The sequence below is a fragment of the Crotalus tigris genome, unplaced genomic scaffold (genome assembly GCF_016545835.1).
Source record: "Crotalus tigris isolate CLP2741 ecotype Arizona unplaced genomic scaffold, ASM1654583v1 scf7180000020588.15403103151:6194809, whole genome shotgun sequence".
Taxonomy (NCBI): domain Eukaryota; kingdom Metazoa; phylum Chordata; class Lepidosauria; order Squamata; family Viperidae; genus Crotalus; species Crotalus tigris.
In genome coordinates this window covers 5,631,056-5,648,763 of record NW_024098092.1, presented here as the reverse complement: position 1 = coordinate 5,648,763, position 17,708 = coordinate 5,631,056, and the positions used below count along the sequence as shown (strand labels likewise).

The window sequence follows — 17,708 nt, the reverse complement described above, 5'->3', positions numbered from 1 at the left end:
AGCAGGGGGTTGGACTAGAAGACCTCTGAGGTCCCTTCCAACTCTGTTATTCTACCCTACCCTACTCTACCCTATCCTATTTTACTCTACTCTACTCTACTCTACCCTATTCTGCTCTGCTCTACTCTACTCTACCCTACTTTACCCTATTTTACTCTATTCTACTCTACCCTACCCTATTTTACTCTACTCTACTCTACCCTATTCTGCTCTACTCTACCCTACCCTACCCTACTTTACTCTACCCTACTCTTATCAAGGAGGGAACCAACCTTGAATTAAGGAGAAATTTTCTGACAATGAGAACAATCAACCAGTGGAACTCCTTGCCTTCAAAAGTTGTGGGTACTCCATCACTGGAGGTTTTCAAGATGAAACTGGACAGCCATTTGTCCAGGATGGTAGAGGGTCTACTGCTCAAGCAGGGGGTTGGACTAGAAGACCTCCAAGGTCCCTTCCAACTCTCTTAGTCTGTTAAGCCTCCATCACTGGAAGTTTTCAAGAAGAGACTGGCCAACGCTTTGACTGGGATGGTGCAAGTGTCCTGCTTGAGCAGCGGGTTGGACTAGAAGACCCCCAAGGTCCCTTCCAACTCTGCCCTTCTGTATTCTGGTCACCCCTGCTTTCCCAAAACCGCCTGCGCCCCCTTGTTGTAGCTGTTCCTCTCTCTGTTCAGCATCCATCAGTCCTCGTTAGAAAAGCCACGCAAATGGCTGAGCTGCCTAATTAACCAAAGGAAGTTGACAGCCACCGAAACACAGCACGGTGCTGACAGATTGCTCCGTATTAATCATGCATTATTATACCTGACGGCTGGGAGGCCTTTGCGGCTGATGAAGTTCTGAGACCTGGGTGTTGGGTGTTTACTTGTGTGGGTCTCCACGTAACCCCCCTGCTCTGCCTTCCCTCTCGGTTGCTCCATCAAACATCTCCCTCAGCTTCCAAGCACTGGTTTTCCCCCCCCCCCGGAGTTCCCAGGAGTCTCTGTTGCCATGGTGATCTTGAAACACATCAGTGTGGATTTCTCCCTGGGGTTTGCCTCTGACAAAGTTGGACTCAGCGTAGCTGTAATTTTCCAGCTGTCTCCACATCCCTGATTGATCGAGCAGAGCTTCTGCACGGAACAAGCCACGCTTCTCAGCACAGCATGTGGTGGGACAAAGAGGTGTCACAGCCAGAGCTGGAGAGAGACACAACAACAATAACACTTCCATTTTCCATGCTGGAGCTGAGTGTCCTTAAGGCGATTCACAGCCTTGTCACTATTCCAGAGTCTCCTCCGTGGGCAGACCACCCTGTCTCCAGAAGAACTAATATCTACCCAACAATTTGCTTCTGGGTGGAGACACGCCCCAGTCGTGATTGGAAGAAGATCCATGATGGGAAGTAGACTTCTTGGAAGATACTTAGACCCTAGAAAGAGAGCAGAGAAGAGCAACAAAGGTGAACGGGGGGCTGGAGAATAAAACATGTGAAGAACGAATTGGGTACGTCCAAGTCTAGTGAAACGGAGGACTTGGGGAGACATGATAGCAGTGTTCCAATATTTGAGGGGCTGTTCCAAAGAAGAGGGGGTCAAACTATTCTCCAGAGCACGGACAAGAAGCAATGGATGGAAACTTATCAAGGAGAGAAGCAACCCAGAACTAAGGAGAAATGTCCTAATAGTGAGAACAATCAACCAGTGGAATGGCTTGCCTTCAGAAGTTGTGGATGCTCCATCACTGGAGGTCTTCAAAAAGAGATTGGACAACTAAGCAGGAGACCTTATATCATCCTGGACAAATGGCTGTCCAGTCGCTTCTTGAAGATCTCCAATGATGGAGCGTCTATCCATCCATCCATCCGTCCGTCCGTCTGTCCGTCATGTATCTTATTTAACTATCTCAAAATAGGGCTGGAAGGGACCTTGGAGGTCTTCTAGTCCAACCCCTTGCTCGAGCAAGAGATTCTACCATTTCCGGCAAATGGTTGTCCAATCTTTTCTTGAAAACCTCAAGTTTTCAAGAAGTCCTTCTTTGACTCTCAGAACTTGCTCCTTCTGATGTTATCCTCATCTCCCAGAAAACCCACCAGATTGTCCCCTCAACTAACCGTCTGACACTTTTTTTTCTCCCACTGTGTGAATTGATCATCTGCCCTATCTTATCTCCTGCCTAGTCATGCCTCTAAATTATATCTGCTTCTATAAATAAAACGAGAATTCTCCCCTGCCGCCGCCTGCCCCCTCTAAATTAACAGGCATCTAGCGATAATTAAATTGGGTAGGAATTAAACATATATTTACTTTCTCATCCAGGCCTTGCAGGGTGTAGAGCGAGCAAAGGAGACAAGAGGAGACAAAACAGGAGTAAATGAAGAGAAAATAAAAATTCCCGTGTTGACGTTTGTGCAACACCCTTGCCAGCTGATAAGGAAATATAAGACATTCATAAAACATAAAGGAACAAAGACGTCCTAATTAATCTTCCCAGCAAAGATGTAATTTCCTTATGCAAATTCTAATATGAGTTTATTGCAAGGGTTTCCAAGGGTTTGCCCTCCCTTTGTGCAAAAACTGGCTCCACCAGATCCATCCTGAGACCTTCTGGAAGAAGATTAAACATGCTGGAAGGTTCTAGAGAGTTCTCTCCCTCCCAACCAAGACCTAGAAATCAAAATACAGGTCATAGTCAGGACCAGAATTCTAAGCAAGTTGGCTGTTAAGTCAGCTGAGAACAATGAACCAGTGGAACTGCTTCCCTCCAGAAGTTGTGGGTGCTCCATCACTGGAGGTCTTCAAGAAGAGACTGGACAACATGGTTTTCTGTTTGAGCAGGGGGCTAGTCTAGAAGATCTCCAAGGCCCCTTCCAACACTTTGATTCTAAATCCCAAAGACTTCATTCCTCCCAGAGGCAAGTCAATATCTTCTAGAACGTGTCCAGGGATGGGGAGAAGACCATCTCCCGTGGGAATGTTCTACCTGAAACAAGGAGACTGTTTCCACAGAGCTTCTACCCTCATCCAGATATCACAGTGAACACGCATCGCTCATGAAGTCGTGTTTTACATCCTTACGATGATGCCCGGATGATGCTTCAAGATGTTGCAAATGGACCATCAGCAGACTGGGGGCCCCAGCTATGGTGTTTATGACCATCCCCACTTCGATTTGCTCCTTCTTTTTCCCTACAACCCCTAATTCAATTTTCTTTACGTTCTTTCTTTTTCTTCTTCTTCTCCTCCCCTCCCCCTCCTCCTCCTCCCCCTCCTCCTCCTCCTCCTCCTCCTCCTCCTCCTCCTCCTCCTCCTCCTCCTCCTCTCTTCTTCTTCTTCTTCTTCTTCTTCTTCTTCTTCTTCTTCTTCTTCTTCTTCTTCTTCTTCTTCTTCTTCTTCTTCTTCTTCTTCTTCTTCTTCTTCTTCTTCTTCTTCTTCTTCTCTTTCTCCTTCTCCCGCCCGGTATATTTTTCAATTGGCACCAGGGATGGCTGTTAATGGTGCACAAGATTTATTCTGCCGCTATTGCAGAATAATGTATTCCGAAAATAAAGGATGACTAAGTCACACACACACATACACAACCCAATGGCCTGCTTTATACTCCGGCAATTTTTCCGCTTGTCGGGCTGAAAAACAGCAACAGGCTTGTCAATTCATGCCGAGATGGAGTTTTCAGGCGATGTCAAATGTATTTCCAGCTTCCTTATTTTTTACGTATTATTATTCATATATTTTTTTCCCTTTTTTTTTTTTTTTTTTTATATATATATATGCTTTATTCTTCGTCTACTTTCTTCTTTTTTCTTTCTCTCTCTCTCTTCTTTTTTTATTTTTTTTTTAGTATATATTATTCATTTTAAAGTTCATGTTATGTATATTATTATTATATATATTATTACTGTGATTTTTATTATTATTATTAATTATTTTATAAGTTGCAAATGTTATTTTTAAAATATTTGTTAAATAATCCTATATTCAGTTCTGGGAAGTCGGGGGGGGGTGGGGTGGTTGGGGAGGGGGGGTGGATTCTTACTTGTAAAACTTTTGAAAAATTTCAATTAAAAAAAAAAAAAAATGTATTTCCAGCTTCCTGTCTTTTGGGGACAGATCCTGAAACTAGAAAAACTTGAGGGCAACACCCTGATCTTCTGAGATCCATAACTCTAAATCCAAAGAATGGAGAAGACACAGAATGTTATTCTGTGGAAGAGCTGGAAGGGACCTTGGAGGTCTTCTAGTCCAACCCCCTGCTCAAGCAGGAGACTCTCTACCATTTGCCCAACACCGTCAAGGACAGAATGCGACTACCCAACTTAGGCCTAACTCCAAAACTTTGGAGAGGTTGGTCTGAGTTATGAACGCCTTTTAAGTCAACACTAAATGCTGATTTAAAAATCTGTATTTTTGCAGCAGGACAACCGTGCACGGCTTTCTCATGTACCAATTAACACAAATGCGAAAACACGCCTGCAACGAACGCAAATAAGTCACCGCAAACAGCTGTACTCTTCAACAACGTCCGTGTTCGAACAACTGTCTAGTTCCCCAAGAGTTACGCTATGGCTCAACCGTTTTTTCCCCACGACCCACGATCGGCTGAACGGGTGTGTTGCATTCAGCAAGGATGGCTGGAAGGTGGACCCATTTCCAGGTTAAAGCTGCCATTCCAGATGTTGCAGACTGATTTGGAAGAGGCAAAAACATCAGCCAACTTCAAATGAAAAGGAGGCAGCCTCAGGGCCCTCTGCTTAACCCTTTGCAAGGCAACTCTGCCGGCCTCCCTTGCAGGGGGGAAGGTGGAGAGGGAGAGGAGCAAAGAGCAGACCAAATCATTCCCCCCCCCACTCAATTTGGCTGACCTCCCCTCACCCTCACACACACACACACCCTGCCAGCTTGTCCTCATTTTCTGCAGAAAGGCCCCCGCACACGCACACGCATGGCTGCCAGCTCAGCATCTGAAGCCGGAGCCTCAGGGTCTCCTGGTGCCGAACAAGGCGAGCTTCATTAACCTGCCGTAATTAAAGCCGGGCTGGCTTCCCTGCAGCTAGGATTAAAATGTGGACGTGGGCTGAAGAGAGACGGACCCTCCAGGCTCCACTTTGGGACGGAGGACACGGCCGGCAGGGAGGAAGGACGGACGGACGGACGGAGGGATGGATCGGTGTCCGGCCAGTTGGGCACACGGCGAAGCAGTCGAGGGCAGAATTGTTCTCTGAACATCCTCCATTTGATCAGAGCGACAGAATCAAGAATATGTCATTAGTTAACGCAGGCAGTCCTCAATTTACAGACCGTTCATTTAGCGACCGTTTGGAGTTACAACTCCAAACTGAAAAAAAGGACTTAGGACCGTTTTTCCCACGTACCCACTTTGCGGCATCTTTGCAGGCTCAGGTGATCCAAACTGAGACGCTTGGCAACCGACTCGTATTTCTGACGGTCGCAGACTCCCGGGGTCACGTGATCCCCTTTCTGCGACCTTCTGCCCAGCAAAATCAACGGGAAAACCCGATTCCTGGAAAGGAAGAGGAAACTCTTGAGAGGGAGGACAATGAACCAGTGGAACAGCTTGCCACCAGAAGTTGCGGGTGCTCCATCATGGGAGGTTTTTTTTTTTTAAAAAAGAGGCTGGACGGTCATTGGTTTGGGATGGCTAAAGGTCTCCTGCTTGAGCAGGGGGTTGGACTAGAGGACCTCCAAGGTCCCTCCCAGCCCTGGGATCACGTTGTAACCACTCTGGAAGTCCCTTGCCCTGAGAGCCTGCCAACCTGTCTGTGATTAATAAGCCCACGGATGAAGAGCGACAGTTTCCTCCGATGGCCGTAATAGAGTCAGCGCCGTCTTCTGCCCTCCGAGCCCCCGGACTTCGGGGTCCCCCAGCAGGGGCTTCATTTTGGCAGGACAATTACCTGGCGGTGACCGCCGGCTGTTTCGAATTTGAAGGGGACTCAGGTGTGCCAACGCGGCTTAGTTAAGCACAACTTAACTGGGTTACTGGTGGGGGTGGAAAAACCCAGCTTGCTTTGCACAAAGCTGGACTCGCTTTTCCCCCCCATCATTCTTTTTTTCCCCTCACCCTCCCTGCAGTATCAAAGAGTGGGAAAGAAACCTCAGTGGTCATCTAGACCTGCCCAATGCTCTGCATTTTTGCAGAGGGAGAGAAGAAAGAAAGAGAGAAAGAGAGAGATAAAGAAAAGAAAGACAGAAAAAAGGAAAGAGTGAGAAAAAAAGGAAGAAAGAAAGGAAGAAAGGAAGAAAGAAAGAAAGAAAGAAAGAAAGAAAGAAAGAAAGAAAGAAAGAAAGAAAGAAAGAAAGAAATTCAAGGCCCTTTCTTTGCTATAAGAGAAGGAAAACAGCATTTTGGTCAAGGACCTCGCAAAATAAAAACGTAATATTCCATCAAACGTCCACCTGGCCACGGATACAACAGAGAGGCTTAGAGAAGGAGCCCTTCACAGATCTTGCTCTGACTTCTCAAGAAATTCTCTTTGATCTAGTTTAATCCGAAGTGGTGTTTTTAAGATGTGTATGTGGGGGGGGGGAGGGGGAAGAGTTTTCCCCTCCTTTCCTCCCTTTGCATGTTGTTCATCCAGAACCGTCTCAATCTGACCCCGGGCAAAATGCACTGAAGGAGCTGAGAAGCAGGAGTTGGAGGAGGAGGAGGAGGTGGTGGTGGTGGTGGTGGTCAACAATTCAGCCCTGAAGGGAAAACAGACATGTTTCCATTTCTGCATCAGGCAGAAACAGGCTACAAAAGGGATGTGCCACCGAAAGGAAAGATGCCGGTAGCCCATACAGGAAGTCCTCGACTTACAACAGCAATGGAGATGAAAAATAAAGGGCGGAGTTGGCAGACAGGGCTGCCTTGATCAAAGAACACACTTGATCAATTCACTGCCTTGATCAAAGAACACACCCAACATTCTTTCTGTAAGTGCAGGGAGTCCCCAGCTTACGACCACGACTGAGCCCAAAATTTCGGTTGCTAAGCGGGACGGCTGCTAAATGAACAGTGGTAAGTCTACCTGTAGAACATAGAATAACAGAGCCGGAAGGGACCTCGGAGATCCTCTAGTCCAACCCCCTGCTCCTGCAGGAGACCCGGTCAAATGACTGTCCAATCTTCTCTCGAAAACCTGCAGTGATGGAGCACCCACAGCTTCTGGAATCAAACCCTCCATTGATCTGGGATTACAGACTAACAGGCTTGGAAGGGACCTCGGAGGTCATCTAGTCCAGCCCACTGCTTGAATGGGAGGCATTATCCCCAATACCCTGGGATTTGCACCGATGCCACGTGCCAGAGCCTGGCGGGGAGGCCCACAGACTCTTACCCCCATTTTTGCTGGCCTCCTCCTCATGGTGGCTCTCCAGGCCCTCCTTGATGTTCAAACCATCTTCTCTGTTTCTGCAACTGTCAGTTTATGCCATATTTTTCTGCCTCTGATCTGACAAACCAGCGGAAGAAGAATCGCTCAGCCTGGAGTGGGGGAAAAAGAAAAAAAAAAGCAAACCTAAAACAGACTTGTTTTATTTTTCTGTGATTTCAATCTGCAGATTGAGACAGGAATTTTTTTGATTTTTTTCCCCCCACCAGGTTTCGGTTGTTGGAGAGAGCAAGCAGAAGGCAGCTTGCGACGCCAGAGGAGACGTGGTGGTGGGTTGTGGGTGTTTCTTTTCCTTTCCTTTTACCTCCTTCATGTGTTTTATTTGTTCGGCACCTGGGGTGAGCCAGTGGGAGCTGGCAGTCTGGAAGTAGGGGAACACACAACTTAAACATGTAGACAGTTGTGTTAGGTGTGTTGAAGGAACAAATGGGAGGGAGTCTTGGTGGAAACTGCCCCATCAGAGGTATGGTCCCTGGGGGGGGGGGGGAAATGTTGCATGCTGCCCTTTGTGCTGAGAGGTGATCATGGTGCCTCTCAGATGGATCTGTGGTCAGTGGAGAGTAGCCGGTGGATCTAAAGGGGAAGGAAGGAAGGAAGATAAGAAAGAAGGAAAAAGGAAAGAGAAAGGAAAGGAGGGGAAAAGGGTGGAGGGAGGGAGGGAGGAGGGAAGATAAGAAAGAAGGAAGAAGGAAAGAGAAAGGAAAGGAGGGGAAAAGGACGGAGGGAGGGAGGGAGGGAGGGAGGGAAGGAAGGAAGGAAGGAAGGAAGGAAGGAAGGAAGGAAGGAAGGAAGGAAGGAAGGAAGGAAGGAAGGAAGGAAGGAAGGGAATTCTGCCTCTACTTTTCCCCCCCAGATTTCAAGCTCGATAACTCTTGAGTTATGAGCTCCAGAGAACGATAGGAATGTAAAAAATTAATAATAATGCCACATGCATTTATAATAGATATCCTTTTCAATTATGAACAGGATGAGAATTCATAGGCTGGAAGCTCAGTTTAGAATACAATTTGGGCTGAGAAAAATTGACTTTTCATTTTTTGAGGGAGGGGAAGGGACGGAGAGGAGAGGAGAGGAGAGGAAGGGAAAGGAAAGGAAAGGAGAAAGAGGGAAGAGAAGGGAAGGACAGGAAAGGGAAGGCCTTATTTTAAATTCTATTTTGCAACCTGCTGTTTGGTTCGAACGAAAGAGCGAGCACTGTTGAAAAACAAAAGAATGCTAGAATTGGAAGAACACGACCCAAAGTGGACGGCATGGATCTTGTATGATATGACAAAGTTATGGCTCGTGCAGACTTTAAAAATCATTATGTTAATGCCACATTAGGAATATGGAACAAATATAAACCCAGACTGTGCCCCCAAATCCCTTTATTGGTTTCAGCACAAGAAGCCTTTTACAAATAGCAAAAAAACAAAACAAAAAACAAAACTGAAAACCAGCGGGCCAAGAGACCTGGTTAACGTACCAAGATTCACTGATAAAGGAGCATGGGGAGCTCAAAACCAAGTCAAGATAATTGACCGCAGAGGGATTTCGTTTTCAGTGGTTTTCATAGGGCAATTAAGAGGTTGACTTAATATAGATAAAAAAGTCATTGGAATTGGGGGGGGGAACCACACATGAAACAGTATTTGAATTTTGTACAACCGATGAACATACATGGATTCTATTTATCTATCGATCTATTGTCATTGTCTGTCTTATCTATCATGTATCTCTCTGTCATCTATCACCTATCAATCTATCCCTATCACCTATACATCTATCATTTATCTATCATCTGTCTGCTTATTATCTATTTCTATCTATCTATCTATCTATCTATCTATCTATCTATCTATCTATCTATCTATCTATCTATCTATCTATCTGTCCATCTCTATCATCTCTATCTATCGCTATCATGTCTATTGTCTGTCTGTCTGTCTGTCTGTCTGTCTGTCTATCTATCTATCTATCTATCTATCTATCTATCTATCTATCTATCTATCTATCTATCTATCATCCTATGACCAATGTTCTATTTATCAAGGCTTTCTATATTCTTCTTGGTTGCACCCCAATTCTGGAAATTCATCCAAGCATCAAGAATTCATCCACTTAGGCAGAGAATCAATTCACGCTCCACCCGGTCTTCTATTTAAGTCAGCCAGATTTTTCACCCGTCTCTCCCTGTTCCAAACATCCAGCCCAATTCTTTTTCGTTTCCTTTTTTCTTTTAAGCCTGACAGCGTACCCCGTGTTTGCAAGGATCCATCTTATTAGTTTTAATGTGGGAAATGGCTGGCAATTAATTTCTTCTGGCCTTGAAGAAATTAAAAGCAGCCAATCGACCCACACCAATAAAAGGACATTTTTTGCAAGCGACTGCAGCCAGAGAGACAATCCTTTCATCTCTCAACATCATCTGTGATCAAAAAGTTGGATAGCTTTGGAGTAATTGCCCTGGACAATGCAAAAAAGAGGGGGGGAAATGGTTTAATTGCACATTCCATGCAAATGCTGCTTTTGATCGATTGGGGGGGGGAGAGAGTAGCTTCAGGCCCCAGCTCCTTCCCCCAAAGACAAAAATGATAACAATTATTTTCTAATTATTCTATATTGCAGCAAATTCTAAGGTTAATTATGATGATTTAGAGATGTGCTTTCCCTCATTAGCTACGGAGTTAACACATTTGGGAAGGGAGAGGAAGGGAGAAACTTGAAATGCTACATTAACGAGCCTGTAATTTTGAAATTTTATCGGGAAAATTGATGACCCCCATAATGGTCCGGGGTCTGGATGACTTCCACCCTCACCCAGCTCCATAGATAATAGAATATTTTAAAATCTCGAACAGGGGAGGGAAGCGCATATTCCATCAGAGGAGGTAACTGAATTATTCAGCCCCAGATATTAAAAATAGCCGAAGGGGCCGAAGAATCGCAAAAAAAAATGATAAGAACGAGTGAAAAAAAAATGTGTCTTTTGATCAACGATGTGGCTTAGATTTGCAAAAGTCAGCCGGGTGACTTCTGAGTTGCTGAGCAGGGCTGGAGAGGAGGAGGATTAAAGAACCAGAAGCCAGGCGAGGGTGAGTTCTAGTTTCGACTCAGGTAGGAAAGACAGCTGGGGGAATTTGGGCCAATCACCAGGAGACGGGAAGTTCTAGTGCCACCTTCACCATAAAAGCCAGTTGGGTGACTTTGGGCCAATCACCAGGTGACGGTGAGTTCTAGTTCTGCCTTAGGCATGAAAACCATCTGGTTTACTTTGGGCCAATCAGCAGGCGACTGGGAGTTCTAGTCCCACCTTAGCCATGAAAGCCATCTGGGTGATTTTGGCCCAATCGCCAGGCGACTGGGAGTTCTAGTTCCGCCTTAGGCCTGAAAGCCAGCCCAATCCACCTCCCATCAACAAACCCCGGATATTATCCAATCTAACCCCCAGGGAGAACCTAGTCTCTAAGGGGCGGCTCCTGGAATTAATAAATGAGAGTTTTAATGCCCCTCAGGGCCTCTCAGCTCGTAAAATATATTTCGAAAAGAATGACAGACCTGGCCGATATCGAAGGATAAACACAAGGAAGGAGGGGAAGAAAGAAAGGCCCTATTTATCTTTAACCCCAGTTCGTAACTCTTGGCTGATGAATGTTGATCAAATTATATCTGGTGATTTAAACTGGATTTAGGAGGCTGCATACGCACAAAATTCAATTTCCCTGGCTTGATAAAAGATGTAAATATGATCTACCGAGGGCGTCTCTCGGCTCTGAAGAAGGAGCTATGCTGGAGATGAATCGGTCGCCTCTCGCAGGGGGTGGCTTACTCCGTGTAGTCCTCGACTTGCGACGGCAACTGAGGCCAGAATTTCCCCCGCTAAATGAGACGTTGAAGCAAGTCGCGCCCCGTTTAACGACCTCCTTTCCCACGCTTAACAACGGTGGCCAAGGAAGGTCGTCAAATGGGTCAGACCTCACTTAAGAAATGACTCGCTTAGCGACAGAAATTTTGGGATCCATTGTGGTCGTAAGCCGAGGACCGCCTGTATTTTCTGGAATTATCAGATCCTTCCAGGAAATGCTGCAAAAAAAACCCTCAAAACCCCACCCCAGAATGTTATTCCCCACTTCAGAAAAAACACAAACATCGCAGTCCCTAAAGGAGCCAGGTGTTATTTATTTACACAATAGAGGCTGGGATCTGTTGACGGGGGGGGGGGGGGATGCGCTGAATTAAATCTTTAACAGACGAGGAAAAAATATTATATCAATGTTGCATAACGATTTCTGAAATGTTAATGAGCACGCAGCGGCTGAGGTTGGCCGAGATCGATGCTAAATGTGGCAGGGGATTTAAAAAATGAAAGGTTTTCGGGCAAAAAATTAACCCTTCCCTGGCCCTGAATAAAGATCCGTTTTCCCTCCAGGTGTTTGAGTAAAAGTTTAGGCCATCCAGCTGTTGGCAGACATCCCTGCCTACAGATTGATGCTGAATAAATTCATGATGTTGGCACGGATATTGGATCCCGCAGCCCTGGGCAGCGACTGTCGTAAGGATGAAAAGTCCCTTTTTTCGGTCGTTAAATGAACAGTAGTAACTCAAGGTCTACCTGTTTTCCCATAAATGAAACATTTTTCCAAGGAAAGATGTAATACGGGGAGCACAGGTTCATTTAGCAACCGTTCAAAGTTACCCAACTCGTTTGTAGCCCTGATGATGTTCCCTAGTTGGGTCATGAAATGTCTGCAAGAAAATCGTCAAGGTCAGAGAGCATCAAGAACCCCAGAGTCTTCCTCCTCCTCCTCCCTTCTAGCTCTGATGACGTTGCCTAGTCGGGTCCCGAGACGTCTGCACAAAAGCCACCCAGCACCCCTCTTCCCTCGAAACAGTCTCCCCCCTCACCCGTTTCTCCCGGCTTAAACCAGAAGTAATCAAGATCTGATTTGTAAAGCTGTTCCCGGGACTTGTCGGCAGCCTTTCGCAAGGCGTCGTAAATTAAAATAAAATCCTATCTCGCAGCTAATAATACTTCTTGTTCTTTCCCAAGACAAACTGTTTATCTAGCCCCATCCATTCCAAGGTTCCTCTCTGTCACCAGGGATATAGCTTGTCCTTCCTCTGACGACCCATCCATGAGGGGGTCTTTTCTGAAAAATTGGGGAGAGGGGGGTCTTTTCTCTCTAGGATATCACTCCTTTATTTTCCCCCCACCCTCTCTGCTGAGAGAGATCAAGGAATGTCATTTCATTGCTGCAAGGCCACCCGGCTTTGCAATCTTCAGAACTGCAATTTAACTGCAGATTTTTATTTTTATTTTTAAAAAGGGGGGGTCTTTAAAAATGACCCCATGATGCTAGTTTTGGCCTTGGAGGGAGCGTTGCCAACCCAGGCGAGGCAAGGCCGAATTCTGGATTAAACCAGGACAATTTGGGATAAATTGGACAGGCGAATAGCTGTCCCATCTCAACACAAGGTCTCCAATTTAGATTTTCTTTGATCCAGCCCAGATTCTTCTTAAGGCCAGAAATGTTTGTCATGTTGTTATCCTGAACTTCCAGGAAGACGGTTTGAACCAAGGAAACGTAGTCTGGTGTAGGGGTAAAGATTAACCAGAGTTGGGGGAAAATGCAGCTCCAGGTGATTGGGCCACTGTTGTTCTGCCTGAGCCAGCCTACTCTACAGGGTTGTTGGAGGGAGGGTATGAAGTGAAGACAAAGCCCCTTCCTTCCTTCCTTCCTTCCTTCCTTCCTTCCTTCCTTCCTTCCTTCCTTCCTTCCTTCCTTCCTTCCTTCCTTCCTCCCTTCCCTTCCCTTCCCTTCCCTTGCCTTCCAGTTCTACCTGGAATTATTCATCCTCACTGAGTCAAAATCTGGATCATGCTCAAAGACAAAGAAAATTCTACGAGCCATTAATAATAATAACAAATAGTCGTCACAAAACAGCACACCAAGCATGAATTTCCTAGGAAGAGACTGAACATTAATTTCCAGGAAAAGCAGATAACTAAGAAACAACCTGTTCTTGGCATCGTGATGTATTTATCACTGTATACTGCACCGAGAATCTAGAAAGGATATTCAACCGAAGGGGCCAAATCAATCAATACCTACATCCCAGACACAATCCTGATAGAAGCAAATCAGTTAAAATGGAGGGGGGGGGGTGTGCAAATCATTTTTTTTTTTTTAAAAAAAACAAACTTCTTAATCATTATGTTTTTGCTAAGATTGGAACAAGGATCGCCCTGAGCTCATGAAAAAAGTGAAAGAATAACAAACATATTTTTTTTTGAATTTGTGGATAAAAAAGTCATTGGCTACCAGATGAGCAGCAAATAATGTAAATAAATAAATAAATATTGGACTTGTTTTAATATGGCAATTTTAACTTTTTTTAGAATGCAATACAGTATTAGAGAGAGAGAGAGAGAGGGAGGGAGGGAGGGAGGGAGGGCAGAATATCTTCTAAATATTTTGGACTACAAGTCCCATGGGCCCCAGACAGTGCTGACTATCACTAGGGCTCACAGGAGATGTAATCACCCCAAACAGTATGGCTGATATTACAGAAGTGGAGCCGCTGGGCAATAAGGGGTTTTTACAGAGGAAATGACAGAACAGCTGTATTAATGAAGGAGGGAAGGGATCTGCAAGGAGACCGAAGGCTGAAAGAGGACAGCAAGCAGCCCTCGGCTTATGACCACCAGATTTTTATTGCTAAGCGAGACAAGAGAAGCGGTCCCTTTGGATGACCTCTCTTGCCACGGGCGTTAAGCGAAGCAAAGCGATTCCTGAGATGGAAACTTGGCAAAACTTGGCTTGGGCTTCCCATGAAGAGCCCCTGTTGGAAAAGAAGGCATGGTGTTTTGTTGCAGATACCACCAAACCACACACACACACACACACACACACAACACACACACAGCCCTTGAGCAGACACCTGGAGCTGCCTAAATGAGCCGAGGGAAGGAGAAGAGAGAGAGGGGCTAATTGCAGACCCTTGACCTGATTGCAAAGAGGCTTCCTTCATTAACCCAGATGCACAACTCGCCATTAAGGAGCGATGAAGCAAAGACTTCCTTGGGGATGGAGAGATTTACAGGAATCATTTTGTGCAATCTTGCACAGGTTGGAACTCACAATCACGGGAGGAGGGAGGCTTATTGGAGTTATTAAAAGCCACCCAGTTGGAGCAAAGGATGGGCAATTGGTGACGGGAGGGGGGGGGCGCCTTCCTTTCTGGAGCCTTCCCTCTCTCCCAAAATGTAATTTTGTAATCTCCATATTGGCCAATTGCAGAAAGCCGAGAGCAATTTACTCTGAGCAGCTTACAACTTGCCATGAGACCTTTAATATCCTTAAACAACAACATCTGGCTATGCCACGTCCTTGGGAAGGACTCTAGAGGCTGATCAAAGGGCCAAATCCAGTGTAAACATCTGGTTGACTGTGTGACGAACGGTAATATTCCACTTTTTGAACTCTATTGGCATTGACAACCTCCCCATCGGTCAATTGCGGAAGGCAGCTTGGCTTGGAGAGGCTTAAATCCTGCCTTCATGCAATCAAACAGCTGACATCTGCCTATCCCAAAGACTTGATGGGTGGATAAAGATACCAAATCCAACTTAAACATCTGGCTGACTGGGCAAGCAACCACAATAATACCATTGGCATTGACAAAAATCCCAAACCAGTTGCAAAAGGCAGCTTTATTTGGCACAGCTTAAATCCTGCAACAAACCCCTTAACGCCACAACATCTGCTTATCTCAGATCCTCGGGACGGACTCAATAGGTGGGAAAAAATGCCAAACATCTGGCTGGCTGTGAAATGAACAACAGCAACAACAACAACAGGGAGGTATACCTCTTTTCATCTTGAAAACAGGGATGCTTTTTAATTCCGTTTTGACGGGAAGATGGACCCACCTCCTTCCAATTTTCAGCCCCATTAGCCGAGTTGCAATAACCACAAACCAATTTTGCTGGCTTCCTTCTAATTACAACTGAGGCACAATTTGCAAAGAGGAGGAGAAATTAGTTTCTAACACAAACCTAGGACTACAACTAGAAATTGTTGTCCAGTGGTTTTGTGCAAAGCTCGCTTAGCCGGGCCTGGGAGCCAGTTTGGTTTTCTGGACCAGATCGAGGCCTCGGGAGTAACGGATGGGGATGATGGTTTATTTACAGCCAGTTTTTGAACCCTAAAGGACAGCCCAAAGGAATTAAAAGCAGGTTGATTACAAAACAGCAGAATCACTCCTCTGCAGAGATTTCAAAGGAGGTGAGATTGGAGAAAGCAAGGAAGTGGGGAATTAAATATTTAGAGGAAAAAAATCCATTTTGGAGCAGCTTCTGCATTTCTGAGCCATGAAGGATCAAGAATTCATCAGTAACTTAGGAGAAAAGTTAGCACTTTTTTTTTTTTTACGATTTCTCGCATTTACACGTAGTCCTCGACTTATAGCCACAACTGAGCCCAAAGTTTCTGTTGCTAAGCAAGACAGTTGTCAAAAGTGAGTTTTGTCTCGTTTTACGACCTTTCTCGCCACCATTGTTAAACGAATCCCTGCAATTGTTAAGTGGAGAACACAGTTGTTAAATGAATTTGGCTTCCCCACTGACTTTGCTGGTCAGAAGGTTGCAAAAGGCGGACCGCATGACACTGCAACAGGTACAAGTACCTGACAGTTGCCGAGCCTCTGAATTTTGATCATGTGACCACGGGGGAATGCTCCAACGGTCGTAAGTGGGAAAAACATTCCCAAGTCCCTTTTTACGGCACCGTTGCAACTTCTACATGAACTGTTGCAAGTCGAGGGCAGCCTGCAGTCATTTTAAGGGCAGAAGATTGCTAGGTAACCCAGTGGATCCCTTTTACATTGATCCGAAATGTCCACCTCTCTCTTTTTGTTGCTTGAGATTTGGCTACGGAAGTGATTTTGGTTTCCAGCTGGAAGGAGAAGCAGAGAAAAGGGCGGCCATCTGCAAATTTCTTTCAAGAGTGTCGCTTTCAGGAAATCAACGGCAGGATGCAAAAACGAAGATGCTAATGAATCATTGTTTGCAAACGATTCTGGTCTGGGTGGGGAACTATTGTCTGTTTTAGAAGCGTCTGAAGACCTTCATTGTCCTTGCAGCAGCTGGAGAAGTTCGGACACGCTTCAGATGCTAAACAGAAGGGCTGGAAAAGACGCACAGAGACACATCTGGCCAGCTTCCAAGCCGTTGTCCTTATTGTCCTCACCAAGGTTTCTTCCCTGCTCCTTCTCAACCTGGCCAAGTCCAGCTGGGCTTCAGAAGCTCTTTTTAGGGAAACTTTTGAGGTTCTTCAGAACTTCCTTCAAAGGAGGAGACCTTCCATGTTCAAGTTTGAGGGTCAACGGGGGGGCCATCTGATCAGATCTGGTGTCTTCAGTTCTCACTTTGAATCTGACCAAGTCCAGCTGGGATTCAGAAGCTCTTTTTAGGGAAACAACTGAGGTTCTTCAGAAGCTCCTTCAGGTTTAAAGGTCAACGGGGGGATATAACTTGCTTCATGAGTGCCCCGCTTAGCAACAGAAATTTTGGGCTCCCTTGTGGCCGTTAAGCCAAGGAATGAGTGTCACGAGATCAAAATCTGGACACTCGGCAACCGACTCGTATTTATGACGGTCGCACAGTCCTGGGACCCTATGATCCCCTTTTTCAACCTTCCGACGAACGAAATCAAGGGAGAAGCCAGATTCACATAACAGCCGTGACAAGGTCGTAAAATGGGGCAAAACCTGCTTAACACGACTGTTTGTCCAGCAAGGGAGACGCTGGGTTCAATTGCGGTCGTAAATTGAGGACTGCCTGTATGGATGCTGCATCCAGCTTCATTTATGCACTCTGTTCTTCCCTTGGCCGGTGCAAAGGACGAGGGAGAGATGCTGAAGGCTTCGGAAAAATGTATTTATTTTATGTATATCTATGCATAAAAGCTGTTTCTGGATTTGATTGCTCTCCGATCTGACCTCCTTTGACGCCACGGAAAAGGCTCCCCTGCCAGCTGTCAGCAACCTGGTTTTCTGAATTAAATACCCCCAAACTGACATAAAACTTGGTTCTTTACTTCTGGCTCGGCTCGCTCTTCATTTTGCAAAACGTTTCTCGAGGTCCAAGTAAGTCTTTTTCCTCCCCAAAGACACCTACAGCACTGCAAGGCTTTTGCTTTCCACAGGGAGTCCTCGGCTTACGGCCACCATGGAGCCCAAAACTTCTGTTGCTAAGTGGGGCGGCTGGTGAAGTGAGCTTTTCCCCCATTTTACAACCTTTCTCGTAAGCGGTTGTTAAGTCAGTCATACCGTCGTTAAACGAATCCAGCTTC

The 17,708-nt window shown here is 45.7% G+C and overlaps 1 protein-coding gene across 1 annotated transcript in view; it reads right to left on the bottom strand.

Annotated features, from left to right (window-relative positions):
* The window catches only part of NPHP4 (nephrocystin 4), a 124,794-nt gene that overhangs the window by 63,188 nt on the left and 43,898 nt on the right, over positions 1 to 17,708 (bottom strand). Inside the window, exons 30-32 of the transcript XR_005559678.1 lie at positions 7,321 to 7,466; positions 5,353 to 5,501; positions 807 to 1,413 (exon numbers count right to left, since the gene is read on the bottom strand). The gene's annotated coding sequence lies outside the window, so the exon portion shown is untranslated. The remainder of the gene's footprint in view (positions 1 to 806; positions 1,414 to 5,352; positions 5,502 to 7,320; positions 7,467 to 17,708) is intronic.